This window comes from Triticum urartu, chromosome 1A (assembly GCF_056163025.1).
Source record: "Triticum urartu cultivar PI428250 chromosome 1A, HENAU_Tu73, whole genome shotgun sequence".
NCBI lineage: Eukaryota > Viridiplantae > Streptophyta > Magnoliopsida > Poales > Poaceae > Triticum > Triticum urartu.
In genome coordinates, this window is record NC_141873.1 from 345,446,092 (window position 1) to 345,459,096 (window position 13,005).

Sequence of the window (13,005 nt, forward strand, 5' to 3'; positions counted from 1 at the left end):
TTGTACCATTTGCCACCTAAGCCATTTTCCCTTGGGTTCTGCAGACTCAAGGGTCATCTTTATTTTGAACCCCCGGGCCAGTGCTCCTCCGAGTGTGGATTCCATACCTTCCCTGAGCATATTTCTATGTATATGCTAATCACTTCTTGATCATCAAGGTTGTCTTTTCAATTCTTTTCCAACCGACGTGCTATTTTTCAAGTGGATCCGATCAGTTCAACATCCGCAAGGTCACTTCTCAGTTTTTTTGTCAATGATGTTTGTTTCATCCGTCCCGAAGTTGTCCTTGTTTTTTCCCGCCCTCCCACCCTTTTCTTCAAGGAATCAGATGTCTTAATCAAGTATCTTTCTATTTATGGAAGTCTCTCCATTCTTTTCCTTCATGTTCTTATCCGGTGATTCTCAGGAAGATACTAACGGAGCTTAAGTTCATCATTCTTTGTTCTCTTTCTTCTCCAGTGGATTCAATTCAAGTTTTTGGTGTTGATCATATTCCTTTCCTCGTTTCAAATGTTTTCTCATGCCTGTGCACCTCATAATCATTCCCCGCTTGTTATTCAATTGTTCCGGAGTGCTGAAGATATCTTGAAGATTCATCTTTCCACTCTGCATTCGTTCAAGCTTCAAGCCATTTAACTCAACCGGTGCAATCTCTCTTTTCAAGCAATCTTTTCAACGGTGTTTCTTTTGAGTGGGCCCTAACCCACAGGTCTTTTCCCAGGATCTTACCTGACTCTTCTTTTTTCTGGAGCTTCTCAAATTCATTTCAAAGTTTGACGTAAGAATGAGTTTTCATCAGTCAAATGCCTTCTCCAAGATCTTTCTAATTCTTTTCATCATTGGTTCAACCTTTCTAATTTTCATCCTGGAGTATCTCAACAATTCATGGTGGTGTTTCTCGTCGTCATTCTCGGATTCGAAGACCAAAGAAGAGTTTTCCTCCAAATCTTATCCGTTCTTCCAAGGATGCGAAGTTCAAGCTTGACGCCATCCTCTCATAATTGTTTTCGATTGTGAGAATTATTTTCACTCATCCGGAGCAAGTCAGGAGTCTTCTCAGTTCGATTCTCCGAAGGCCATCATTTCGGGTTTATCCATTCTCAGTTTTGAGCTATTGTTCTCCAAAATCTTACCAGTGCATCATTCAAATTTCTCTAATCAGCTCGGGATCTCTTCGTTCACTTGTATCTAAATTCTCTCAAGCATCTTCGTTCATTTGCTAATTCTTCCCGGTGTTTCTTTATCTTTTCTTCGTTCATTTTCAATTCTTATGATGATTCTTTCAAGATTCTTTTTCCTTCGTTTATCATATCAATTCATTTGTTCTTTTCAAGTCCTACCGATGGTTCGTTGAAGACCTTCCCAAGTTTGCGCAATATCTATCTTAAATCCTTTCTACGAGAATAAGTAGTATGCCAAATCCGTTGTTTGTCATCAATTTAAATTGGTGAAGGATAAGCATAATGTAGTTCTTATTCTTGTTTCATCAAGTGAATTCAATTCCTTATTCCGGAGGTTCATCAAAATTCTTGATTTCATTTGTTCATCTTTCTTTTCCAGAGTTCCAAGTTTTTCCGCATTATCTCGTCGCGAAGCTCCAACTTAATCATCGCAAGGCTTCACCGTGTGTTTTCAACTTCTCTTTCTTTTTATCGTCCTTTTATTACCAGAGTTCTTCATGGAGACTCTACATGTTGGTTCATCAAGGACTTAATCCCTTCTTGAAATGTTCATCAAGATTCTATTCAGAGGAGCTCAAGCATTCTTCATCTTGCAATCCGGAGTGCAATTATTCTCCCTTATCTTTTGAGGTGGTAATATATCATTCTTCATTCACAAGAATGGGATATTCTAAACCCATCATTTTCAATTTGGTCATGAGATCCTTTGCAACCCACCAATCTCTTCATTGGAGTTATCTTGGGCTATATTTCACCTGAAGCTTTCCCTAAGGATTGTTGCTATTTATGGTGCTTATAAATGACCCAAGTTCTTCAGTTACCCTCCCGGTGAAATAAGTTTCTCGTCTCTTTGTTCATATCAATCCAATCTATCATTTCCGTTAGTGGCAGAATTTCACCTCAGTTTTGAGATGTTTTCCATAAGCCCACATCAAGCTTACTCTTTTCGTTGTTGGTTTCCCAACAACTCCGTTCGAGCCTTCTCCTAAAGATGCCTTTTCAAGCTCAGTTGAGGTAGAAGATGTTGTTTTCTTCTCCATTCTTTCATTCCAATGATCTGTCTTCTATTCTTACTTCCGGAGGCGTTGTGATGTTGCTCTCTTCTCTCATCATCTCAAATCGTGAGGATCGTGTGCTTTTCGTGATTATGTATTTAACCGGAGTGTTGTGTCCTCTGCCCAAGTTCTTCTCATCTTATCAAGTCTTGCATCTCTTTTCAACCGGAGTGCTGTCCGAATTGTTCTCCTCTTTTCTAACGGAGATAGTCAATTTCGTTCATTTCCGTTGTATTCTTTTCTCGAAATGGTTTAACCTTTCAAGGTTCTTTGGTTTCACTCGTTTGTCAAAAAAGCAACTTAGTTTTACCTTTTTTCTTCCTCTTCCGTTTTCCCTCCGATGCCATCCTAGATCTCGGGACGAGATCCTTTCGTAGTGGTGGAGTGTTGTAACACCCCGGATACAACTTTCCATATTCGTAACTCTGACTCTTGCCTTTTTCCAGAGATGCAATATGAGATTCCTTCGTGGTTGGGTTTTTGTCTTCGTTTTGCATTTTGTCCATGTCATGCATTTCATATCATGTCATCATGTGCATCGTATTTGTATACGTGTTCGTCTCATGCATCCGAGCATTTTCCCTGTTGTCCGTTTTGCAATCTGACACTCCTATGTCCCCCGACGCCCCCTTTTGTCTCTTTTCGTGAGCGGGTGTTAAACTTTCTCAGAATGAACCGAGATTTGCCAAGCGGCCTTGGTACACCACCGGTAGACCGTCTGTCAAGTTTCGTGCCATTTGGAGTCCGTTTGATACTCTAACGGTTAACCGGGGAACCGTAAAGGCCTCGTGTGTGTTGCATCCCACCAACCCTCCAAGACAACCCACAAACCCATCCAAACCCCATCCATCCTCTCGGCTGTTCGATCACGATCGCGTGGCCGAAAACCGCACTCCATTTGGACACTCCTACCTCCTTCTACCTATAAATAGGTGCTCCCCTCCGAAAATTCGCGCAGATGAAACCCTAGGATCTTCCTCCTCGCGCCGCCGGACACATCCTCCCGCGCCGGACATGTCCGCCGGCCACGTCGCCTCGGCCAATCGTGCGCCGCCACCTCATCCTCCCCCGCCACGTCACCGCCGTCGTTCCCCTCCACCGCGCGGGCCCGAGAGGCCCAGATCCGACCCCCTGGCCCGATTCGCCGCGCCGTCGCCTCCCGCGGGCTCCCGCGCCGAGCGCCGCCCGCGTCCGCCATTCACCGTCGCCGCCAACCGCCGACCGCCGCCCGCGCCTCCCCGCGCTCGCTGGCCGGACCCCGCCGCCATCAACCGCCGCCCACACCTTCTCGCGCCTGCCGGACGAGCCTCGCCGCGCCGCCCGCGACCCCGCTCCGTCGCCGCCTCCCTCCGCCTCATCGTCGCCGGCCTGCGCCGTCGTCGCCTCCGGCCGCCGCGCCGCTCGCCGGACTCGTCGCCGGTCGGATCCGGTGGATCGGGACAAGATCCACCGGCTCATCCATCCAAACGACCCCGCTGCACCGCACCGTCCCGTCCACGTTTTCGTGGGGTATATTTTCTGCTAAGTCCCAGATTTTGCATATTATGTGTGCATCTTTGACATGCCATATCCCCATGCTCATAGCTCCATTTTGCATGCATGATATATCGAAATGTTCATCATGATGTGCTCTTCATTTTGTTCCATTGTGCCATGCTTGTTTGAGTCCATCTTAATTCCCAAATCGTTGATGCAAGAGTGCTATAAAATGTTAGGTGCTGATTCTTAGCAGAGTATGAGTATGTGCCATTTTTGCTACTTTTGTTGTGTGCTGCATATGGGCATGATCTCTACATGTGTTTTGGGCTATGCCATGCCATCTTTACAGGGGTGTAATCCATGTATTTTTGTGATCTTTGTGGTGACTAGCACAAGCATGCAAAGTAGCTCTCGTGATATTGCTGATTTTGGGGACTTAGAATTTCACTAAGTCATTGCTCTGCTTTTATTTTTATGCCATGTATTCATGTTGCTACAGTGAGATCCATGCTTTATTTGAGTTGTTCCAGTAAGGATGATTTGGACATATGGTTATGCTCTATCCATCCATGTCCTTGTTTGCAATTATTGAGTGACCTAGCATGACTTAATCTTGCTCTACTTTTGCTATAAAATGTTCCTGGCAGATTGTTTACATGTTAATCAATTTTGCCATGGTTGTTGTAGTTTATCCATGCATGCTATGAACTTGTTCTTGCCATGGTTAGCTTCTTGAACATGTCTTCTTGCTGATGCTATGCTTATCTTTTCATACCATGCCTTGTGGTGAGTGAATCGAGCTCGCAAAGATGCCTTCATAATTCTGTTTATGCCATGCTCAGTTTTCTGCCAGTCTGAATCTGTTAACGAAACTTGCTATGTTTACATGGGTGCCATCATATCTTCTGATCCTTTTTGGCTTATGGTCAGTAAGGGACTTTTGTGCTATGCTTTGAGTAGATTCATGCCATGCCTTGTATTGCTATGATATGACCCTGTAGCATGTTGTTTGCTTGCTCTAAACATTGCTTCCTGATGTTATTTATGGCATGTCAGTATTTTCACTAAGGCTGTGATGCTGATATCTTTTGCACTTTTGCCATGCTTGTTTGAACCTGCTATTGGGTGAATTAGCCGTAGCTCAGTGTTCATCTTTTGTCAAGAATCCTGAGTAGATCACTGCCATGTGCTTTGTTGCTATGTTGGAGTGCAGTAGCTTAGTTTCTTGTTGCATTCTAGACGGCATCATGCTGTTAATCGCGGAATTGTGCCATTCTTGTTTTGCTCGCCATTTGCAAACCGTGCATCCGATTCCGGTGATCTTTATATCGATTTTGACCGAAATCATCTCATCTTTCCAGAGGCACACTTGGTTTGCCAAGTTTATGCCTTGATCAATCTTTTCCTTCTGGAGCACGCATATGCATTGCATATCACATTCCGCATGTCATGCCATGTTTTGCATCATGTTGCTTGCGCATTGCATCGTGATTGATTGTTGGTCCTTTGCTTGTGTTCTTGCTTTGGGTAGAGCCGGGAAACGAGTACGTGGTCGAGGAACCCGTTGAGTACGCTTACGAGGGTCAAGCTTTCGTCAACTCTGAGAACTTTGCAGGCAAGATGACCATACCCTCGAAATCACTTCTATCTTTGCTTGCTAGTTGCTCGCTCTATTGCTATGCCGCGATACCTACCACTTGCTATATCATGCCTCCCATATTTCCATGTCAAGCCTCTAACGCACCTTTCCTAGCAAACCGTTGTTTGGCTATGTTACCGCATTGCTCAGCCCCTCTTATAGCGTTGCTAGTTTGGAACATGGATATTGTTGGGATATCATTATTATTATATCTTGTTTACTTTAATGCACCTATATACTTGGTAAAGGGTGGAAGGCTCGGCCTTATGCCTGGTGTTTTGTTCCACTCTTGCCGCCCTAGTTTCCGTCATACCGGTGTTATGTTCCTTGATTTTGCGTTCCTTACACGGTTGGGTGTTATGGGGGCCCCTTGACAGTTCGCTTTGAATAAAACTCCTCTAGCAAGGCCCGACCTTGGTTTTACCATTTGCCTCACCACCACCTACCCTTCCCTCGGGTTGACCAACCTGAGGGTCATCTTTATTTCAACCCCCCGGGCCAGTGCTTCTCTAAGTGTTGGTCCGAACCGAGCCGCCTGCGGGGCCACCTCGGGGAAACTCGAGGGTTGGTTTTACTTGTAGCCTTTCTCATCCGGTGTTGCCCTGAGAACGAGATACGTGCGACTCCTATCGGGATTGTCGGCACATCGGGTGGCTTTGCTGGTCTTGTTTTACCATTGTCGAAATGTCTTGTAACCGGGATTCAGAGTCTGATCGGGTCTTCCTGGGATAAGGAATATCCTTCGTGGACCATGAGAGCTTGTGATGGGCTAAGTTGGGACACCCCTGTAGGGTTTTGAACTTTCAAAAGTCGTGCACGCGGTTATGGGCAGATGGGAATTTGCTAATATCCGGTTGTAGAAAACTTGACACTTCGCTTAATTAAAATGAATCAACCGCGTGTGTAGCCGTGATGGTCTCTTCTCGGTGGAGTCCGGGAAGTGAACACAGTTCTTGTGTTATGCTTGAACGTAAGTAGTTTCAAGATCACTTCTTGATCACTTCTAGTTCATGACCGTTGCGTTGCTTATTGATACGTCTCCAACGTATCTATAATTTTTGATTGCTCCATGCTATATTATCTACTGTTTTGGACTATATTGGGCTTTATTTTCCACTTTTATATTATTTTTGGGACTAACCTATTAACCGGAGGCCCAGCCTAGAATTGCTGTTTTTTTGCCTATTTTAGTGTTTCGAAGAAACAGAATATCAAACGGAGTCCAAACAAAAAAATCCTTTTTGGAACATGATTTTCTTCTCGGATAAGACCTAGGAGACTTGGACCCTACTCCAAGAAGTACCGGAGGCGGTCACGAGGGTAGGGGGCGCCCCCCCCCTATAGGGCGCGCCCCTGCCTCATGGGCCCCTTGGTGCTCCACCGACGTACTCCTTCCTCCTATATATACCCACATACCCCCAAACGATCAGAATAGGAGCCAAAAACCTAATTCCACCGCCGCAACTTTCTGTATCCACGAGATCCCATCTTGGGGCCTGTTCCGGAGCTCCGCCGGAGAGGGCCGTCATCATGGAGGGCTTCTACATCATCATAGCCCCTCCGATGAAGTGTGAGTAGTTTACCTCAGACCTTCGGGGCCATAGTTATTAGCTAGATGGCTTCTTCTCTCTTTTTGGATCTCAATACAATGTTCCCCCCTCTCTTGTGGAGATCTATTCGATGTAATCTTCTTCTTTTGCGGTGTGTTTGTTGAGACCGATGAATTGTGGGTTTATGATCAAGTCTATCTATGAACAATATTTGAATCTTCTCTGAATTCTTTTATGTATGATTGGTTATCTTTGCAATTCTCTTCGAATTATCCGTTTGGTTTGGCCAACTAGATTGGTAGTTCTTGCCATGGGAGAAGTGCTTAGCTTTGGGTTCGATCTTGCGGTGTTCTTTCCCAGTGACAGAAGGGGCAGCAAGACACGTATTGTATCGTTGCCATCGAGGATAACAAGATGGGGTTTATTTCATATTGCATGAATTTATCTCTCTACATCATGTCATCTTGCTTAAAGCGTTACTCTGTTTTTAACTTAATACTCTAGATGCATGCTGGATAGCGGTCGATGAGTGGAGTAATAGTAGTAGATGTAGAATCGTTTCGATCTACTTGTCACGGACGTGATGCCTATATACATGATCATGCCTAGATATTCTCATAACTATGCTCAATTCTGTCAATTGCTCAACAGTAATTTGTTCACCCACTGTAGAATACTTATGCTCTTGAGAGAAGCCACTAGTGAAACCTATGGCCCCCGGGTCTATTCTCATCATATCAATCTCCATCACTTTAATCTTGCTTTGTTTTTACTTTGCCTTTTACTTTTCACTTTACATCTTTATATCAAAAATACCAAAAATAGTATCTATCAGATCTCACTTCCGTAAGTGACCGTGAAGGGATTGACAATCCCTAATCGCGTTGGTTGCATTGAGCTCTTTGTGTTGTGTAAGTACGAGGGACTTGCGCGTGGCCTCCTACTGGATTGATACCTTGGTTCTCAAAAACTGAGGGAAATACTTACGCTACTCTGCTGCATCATCCTTTCCTCTTCGGGGAAAACCAAGGCAAGCTCAAGAGGTAGCAAGAAGAATTTTTGGCGCTGTTGGCGGGGAGTCTACGCAAAAAGTCAACATACCAAGTACCCATCACAATCCCTATCTCTCGCATTACATTATTTGCCATTTGCCTCTCGTTTTCCTCTCCCCCACTTCACCCTTGGAGTTTTATTCGCCCTATCTTTCTCCTTCCTCTTCTCCTTCTCCGTTTGCCTTTTTCTCGCTTGCTTGTTGTTATGTCTGAATTTGGGGAAATTATTGCCGACATGGACAATAATAATATCATGGAGAATTCTGATGCTCCTACTGAAGAAGCCCCTACCTTGCATACAAAAAAACTTCGTGTTGGTAGTGGTAATATTATTGGAAAAGGAGTTATCCAAGATTTCTTTACTTGTGCCGGTACTTTTCCCTCTATGGGCGGTTCTATTCTTCATAGAACTAGTAGTCTTGCGGACGCTATTGCCATGCTTATAGTTGAACTTGAAAGACAATTTATGCACATGCATCCTTGCCTCCAACGAATCTTCTTAGAATTCTCTAATATTGAGCATTCTTCTGTTAAGCGTGCTGCTACTATATTTTTGGCTCATGAGTTTAGATTTATAATAAAAGAGGCCAAAGAAATCTTTGCGCATTATAGGGTGGATGCTAGTCATCCTCGCATTGAAGCTATCCTTTTTAATCAAGAAGACATGACGCGTTTGCAATCTTTAGATCATATTGCTTACAATGAAAATCTTAGGAAAAAGGTTCCTGCCGATGTTCTAGTTGATAAAATTTCCGAGCTTAATGATGATTTTGCTATTCAGAATAATGGACTGGGTTTTCCTCTTGAACAAAGGCTTGTAGCTTTTTGCCAAAAGAATGCTCTTAATGATGAATTGATTGTGCAATACAAAGTGCCTAGGGAGGCACCCATACCTCTCGAGATTGATCTTGGGGACTTTTGTCCCATTAAATTTAGCCCTTTTGATTACTTTTGCTTGCCTCAAAGAAAACTTGCTGCTGAACGTAGAGAATATGAAAGAAGTTTTCATGATTTGCCATACCAATATTATGGCAATACCTAGATCTATCCTCGCTTTTATGCCTAGCTAGGGGCGTTAAACGATAGCGCTTGTTGGGAGGCAACCCAATTTTTTTTTGTTTTTTGTGTTTTTATTCTGTTAGGGAATAAATAACCCATCTACCCTCTGTTTGGATGTGGTTTTGTGTTTTAATTAGTGTTTGTGCCAAGCTAGACCTATTGGATCTTCTTGGATGATAGTTGTTTGATCTTGCTGTAATTTCCAGAAACTTTGCGTTCAGTGCCCGAATTACTAAAAATAATCAGAACGTGATAAAACACTGATTCCAATTGCTGCTGATCAATAAACAAATTATCATGGTCGTCTAATTTTGGTAGATTTTTTGGAGTTCCAAAAGTTTGCGTTAGTTACAGATTACTACAGACTGTTCTGTTTTTGACAGATTCTGTTTTTCGTGTGTTGTTTGCTTATTTTGGTGAATCTATGGTTAGTAAAATAGTTTATAATCCATAGAGAAGTTGGAATACAGTAGTTTTAACACCAAAATAAATAAAGAATGAGTTCATTACAGTACCTTGAAGTGGTTTTATGTTTTCTTTCTCTAACGGAGCTCACGAGATTTCTATTGAGTTTTGTGTTGTGAAGTTTTCAAGTTTTGGGTGAGTTCTTTTGATGGATTATGGAACAAGGAGTGGCAAGAGCCTAAGCTTGGGGATGCCCATGGCACCCCCAAGATAATCCAAGGACACCAAAACGTCAAAGCTTGGGGATGCCCCGGAAGGCATCCCCTCTTTCGTCCACTTCCATCGGTAATTTACTTGGAGCTATATTTTTATTCACCAACATGATATGTGTTTTTCTTGGAGCATCTTGTATTATTTCTGTCTTTGTTTGTTAGTGTGCCACAATCATCCTTGCTGTACACACCTTTTGAGAGAGTCATCTATGAATTAAAATTTTATAGAATACTCTATGTGCTTCACTTATATCTTTTGAGCTATGTAGTTTTGCTCTATGTGCTTCACTTATATCTTTTGAGCGTTGAAATTTTGCTCTATGTGCTTCACTTAGATCTTTTAGAGCACGGTGGTGGTTTGTTTTAAAGAAACTATTATCTCTCATGCTTCACTTAAATTATTTTGAGAGTCGTAATAGCATGGTAATTTGCTTAATAATAACTTGCTTGGTATTCAAGATTTGTGAAACTTTCTTTTGAGTGCGTTGAATACTAAGAAAAGTTGGATGATTGATAATTGTTTTGAGATATGGAGGTAGTAATATCAAAGTCATGCTAGTAGAGTAATTGTGAATTCGAGAAGTGCTTGAGTTAAAGTTTGCAAGTCCCGTAGCATGCACGTATGGTTAACATTATGCAACAAATTTGAAACATGAGGTGTTATTTGATTGTCCTCCTTATGAGTGGCGGTCGGGGACGAGCGATGGTCTTTTCCTACCAATCTATCCCCCTAGGAGCATGCGCGTAATACTTTGGTTTTTGATGGCTTGTAGATTTTTGCAATAAGTATATGAGTTCTTTATGACTAATGTTGAGTCCATGGATTATACGCACTCTCACCCTTCCATCATTGCTAGCCTCTACGGTACCGTGCATTGCCCTTTCTCACATTGAGAGTTGGTGCAAACTTCGCCGGTGCATCCAAACCCCGTGATATGATACACTCTTTCACACATAAACCTCCTTATATCTTCCTCAAAATAGCCACCATACCTACCTATTATGGCATTTCCATAGCCGTTCCGAGATATATTGCCATGCAACTTTCCACCATCCAGTTAATCATGACACATTCATCATTGTCATATTGCTTAGTATGATCATGTAGTTGACATAGTATTTGTGGCAAAGCCACCATTCATAATTTTTACTTGTCACTCTTGATTCATTGCATATCCCGGTACACCGCCGGAGGCATTCATATAGAGTCATACTTTGTTCTAGTATCGAGTTGTAATCATTGAGTTGTAAATAAATAGAAGTGTGATGATCATTACTCAATAGAGCATTGTCCCAAAAAAAGAGAAAGGCCAAAGAAAAAAAGAAGGCCCAAAAAAAAGGGGCAATGTTACTATCCTTTTTTCCACACTTGTGCTTCAAAGTAGCACCATGATATAGCGAGTCTCATATATTGTGCTTCAAAGTAGCACCATGTTCTTCATATAGAGAGTCTCTTGAGTTATCACTTTCATATACTAGTGGGAATTTTTCATTATAGAACTTGGCTTGTATATTCCAACAATGGGCCTCCTCAAGTGCCCTAGGTCTTCATGAGCAAGCAAGTTGGATGCACACCCACTTAGTTTCTTTTGTTGAGCTTTCATACATTTATAGCTCTAGTGCACCCGTTGCATGGCAATCCCTACTCCTCGCATTAACATCAATCGATGGGCATCTCCCTAGCCCATTGATTAGCCTCGTTGATGTGAGACTTTCTCCTTTTTTGTCTTCTCCACACAACCCCCATCATTATATTCTATTCCACCCATAGTGCTATATCCATGGCTCACGCTCATGTATTGCGTGAAAGTTTATGAGTTTGAAATTATTAAGGTATGAAACAATTGCTTGGCTTGTCATTGGGGTTGTGCATGATGAGAGAATTCTTGTGTGACGAAAATGGAGCATGACTAAACTATATGATTTTGTAGGGATGAACTTTCTTTGGCCATGTTACTTTGAGAAAACATAATTGCTTTGTTAGTTTGCTTGAAGTGTTATTATTCTTTATGTCAATATGAACTTTTGTCTTGAATCTTTCTGATCTGAATATTCATACCACAATTAAGAAATTTTGCATTGAAATTATGCCAAGTAGTACTCCACATCAAAAATTCTCTTTTTATCATTTACCTACTCGAGGACGAGCAAGAATTAAGCTTGGGGATGCCTGATATGTCTCCAACGTATCTATAATTTTTGATTGCTCCATGCTATATTATCTACTGTTTTGGACTATATTGGGCTTTATTTTCCACTTTTATATTATTTTTGGGACTAACCTATTAACCGGAGGCCCAGCCCAGAATTGCTGTTTTTTTTGCCTATTTCAGTGTTTCGAAGAAACAGAATATCAAACGGAGTCCAAACAGAAAAATCCTTTTTGGAACGTGATTTTCTTCTCGGATAAGACCCACGAGACTTGGACCCTACTCCAAGAAGTACCGGAGGCGGTCACGAGGGTAGGGGGCGCCCCCCCCTACAGGGCGCGCCCCCTTGCCTTGTGGGCCCCTCGATGCTCCACCGATGTACTCCTTCCTCCTATATATACCCACGTACCCCCAAACGATCAGAATAGGAGCCAAAAACCTAATTCCACCGCCGCAACTTTCTGTATCCACGAGATCCCATCTTGGGGCCTGTTCCGGAGCTCCGCCGGAGAGGGCCGTCATCACGGAGGGCTTCTACATCATCATAGCCCCTCCGATGAAGTGTGAGTAGTTTACCTCAGACCTTCGGGTCCATAGTTATTAGCTAGATGGCTTCCTCTCTCTTTTTGGATCTCAATACAATGTTCTCCCCCTCTCTTGTGGAGATCTATTCGATGTAATCTACTTCTTTTGCGGTGTGTTTGTTGAGACCGATGAATGGTGGGTTTATGATCAAGTCTATCTATGAACAATATTTGAATCTTCTCTGAATTCTTTTATGTATGATTGGTTATCTTTGCAATTCTCTTCGAATTATCCGTTTGGTTTGGCCAACTAGATTGGTAGTTCTTGCCATGGGAGAAGTGCTTAGCTTTGGGTTCGATCTTCCGGTGTTCTTTCCCAGTGACAGAAGGGGCAGCAAGACACGTATTGTATCGTTGCCATCGAGGATAACAAGATGGGGTTTATTTCATATTGCATGAATTTATCTCTCTACATCATGTCATCTTGCTTAAAGCGTTACTCTGTTTTTAACTTAATACTCTAGATGCATGCTGGATAGCGGTCGATGAGTGGAGTAATAGTAGTAGATGTAGAATCGTTTCGATCTACTTGTCACGGACGTGATGCCTATATACATGATCATGCCTAGATATTCTCAT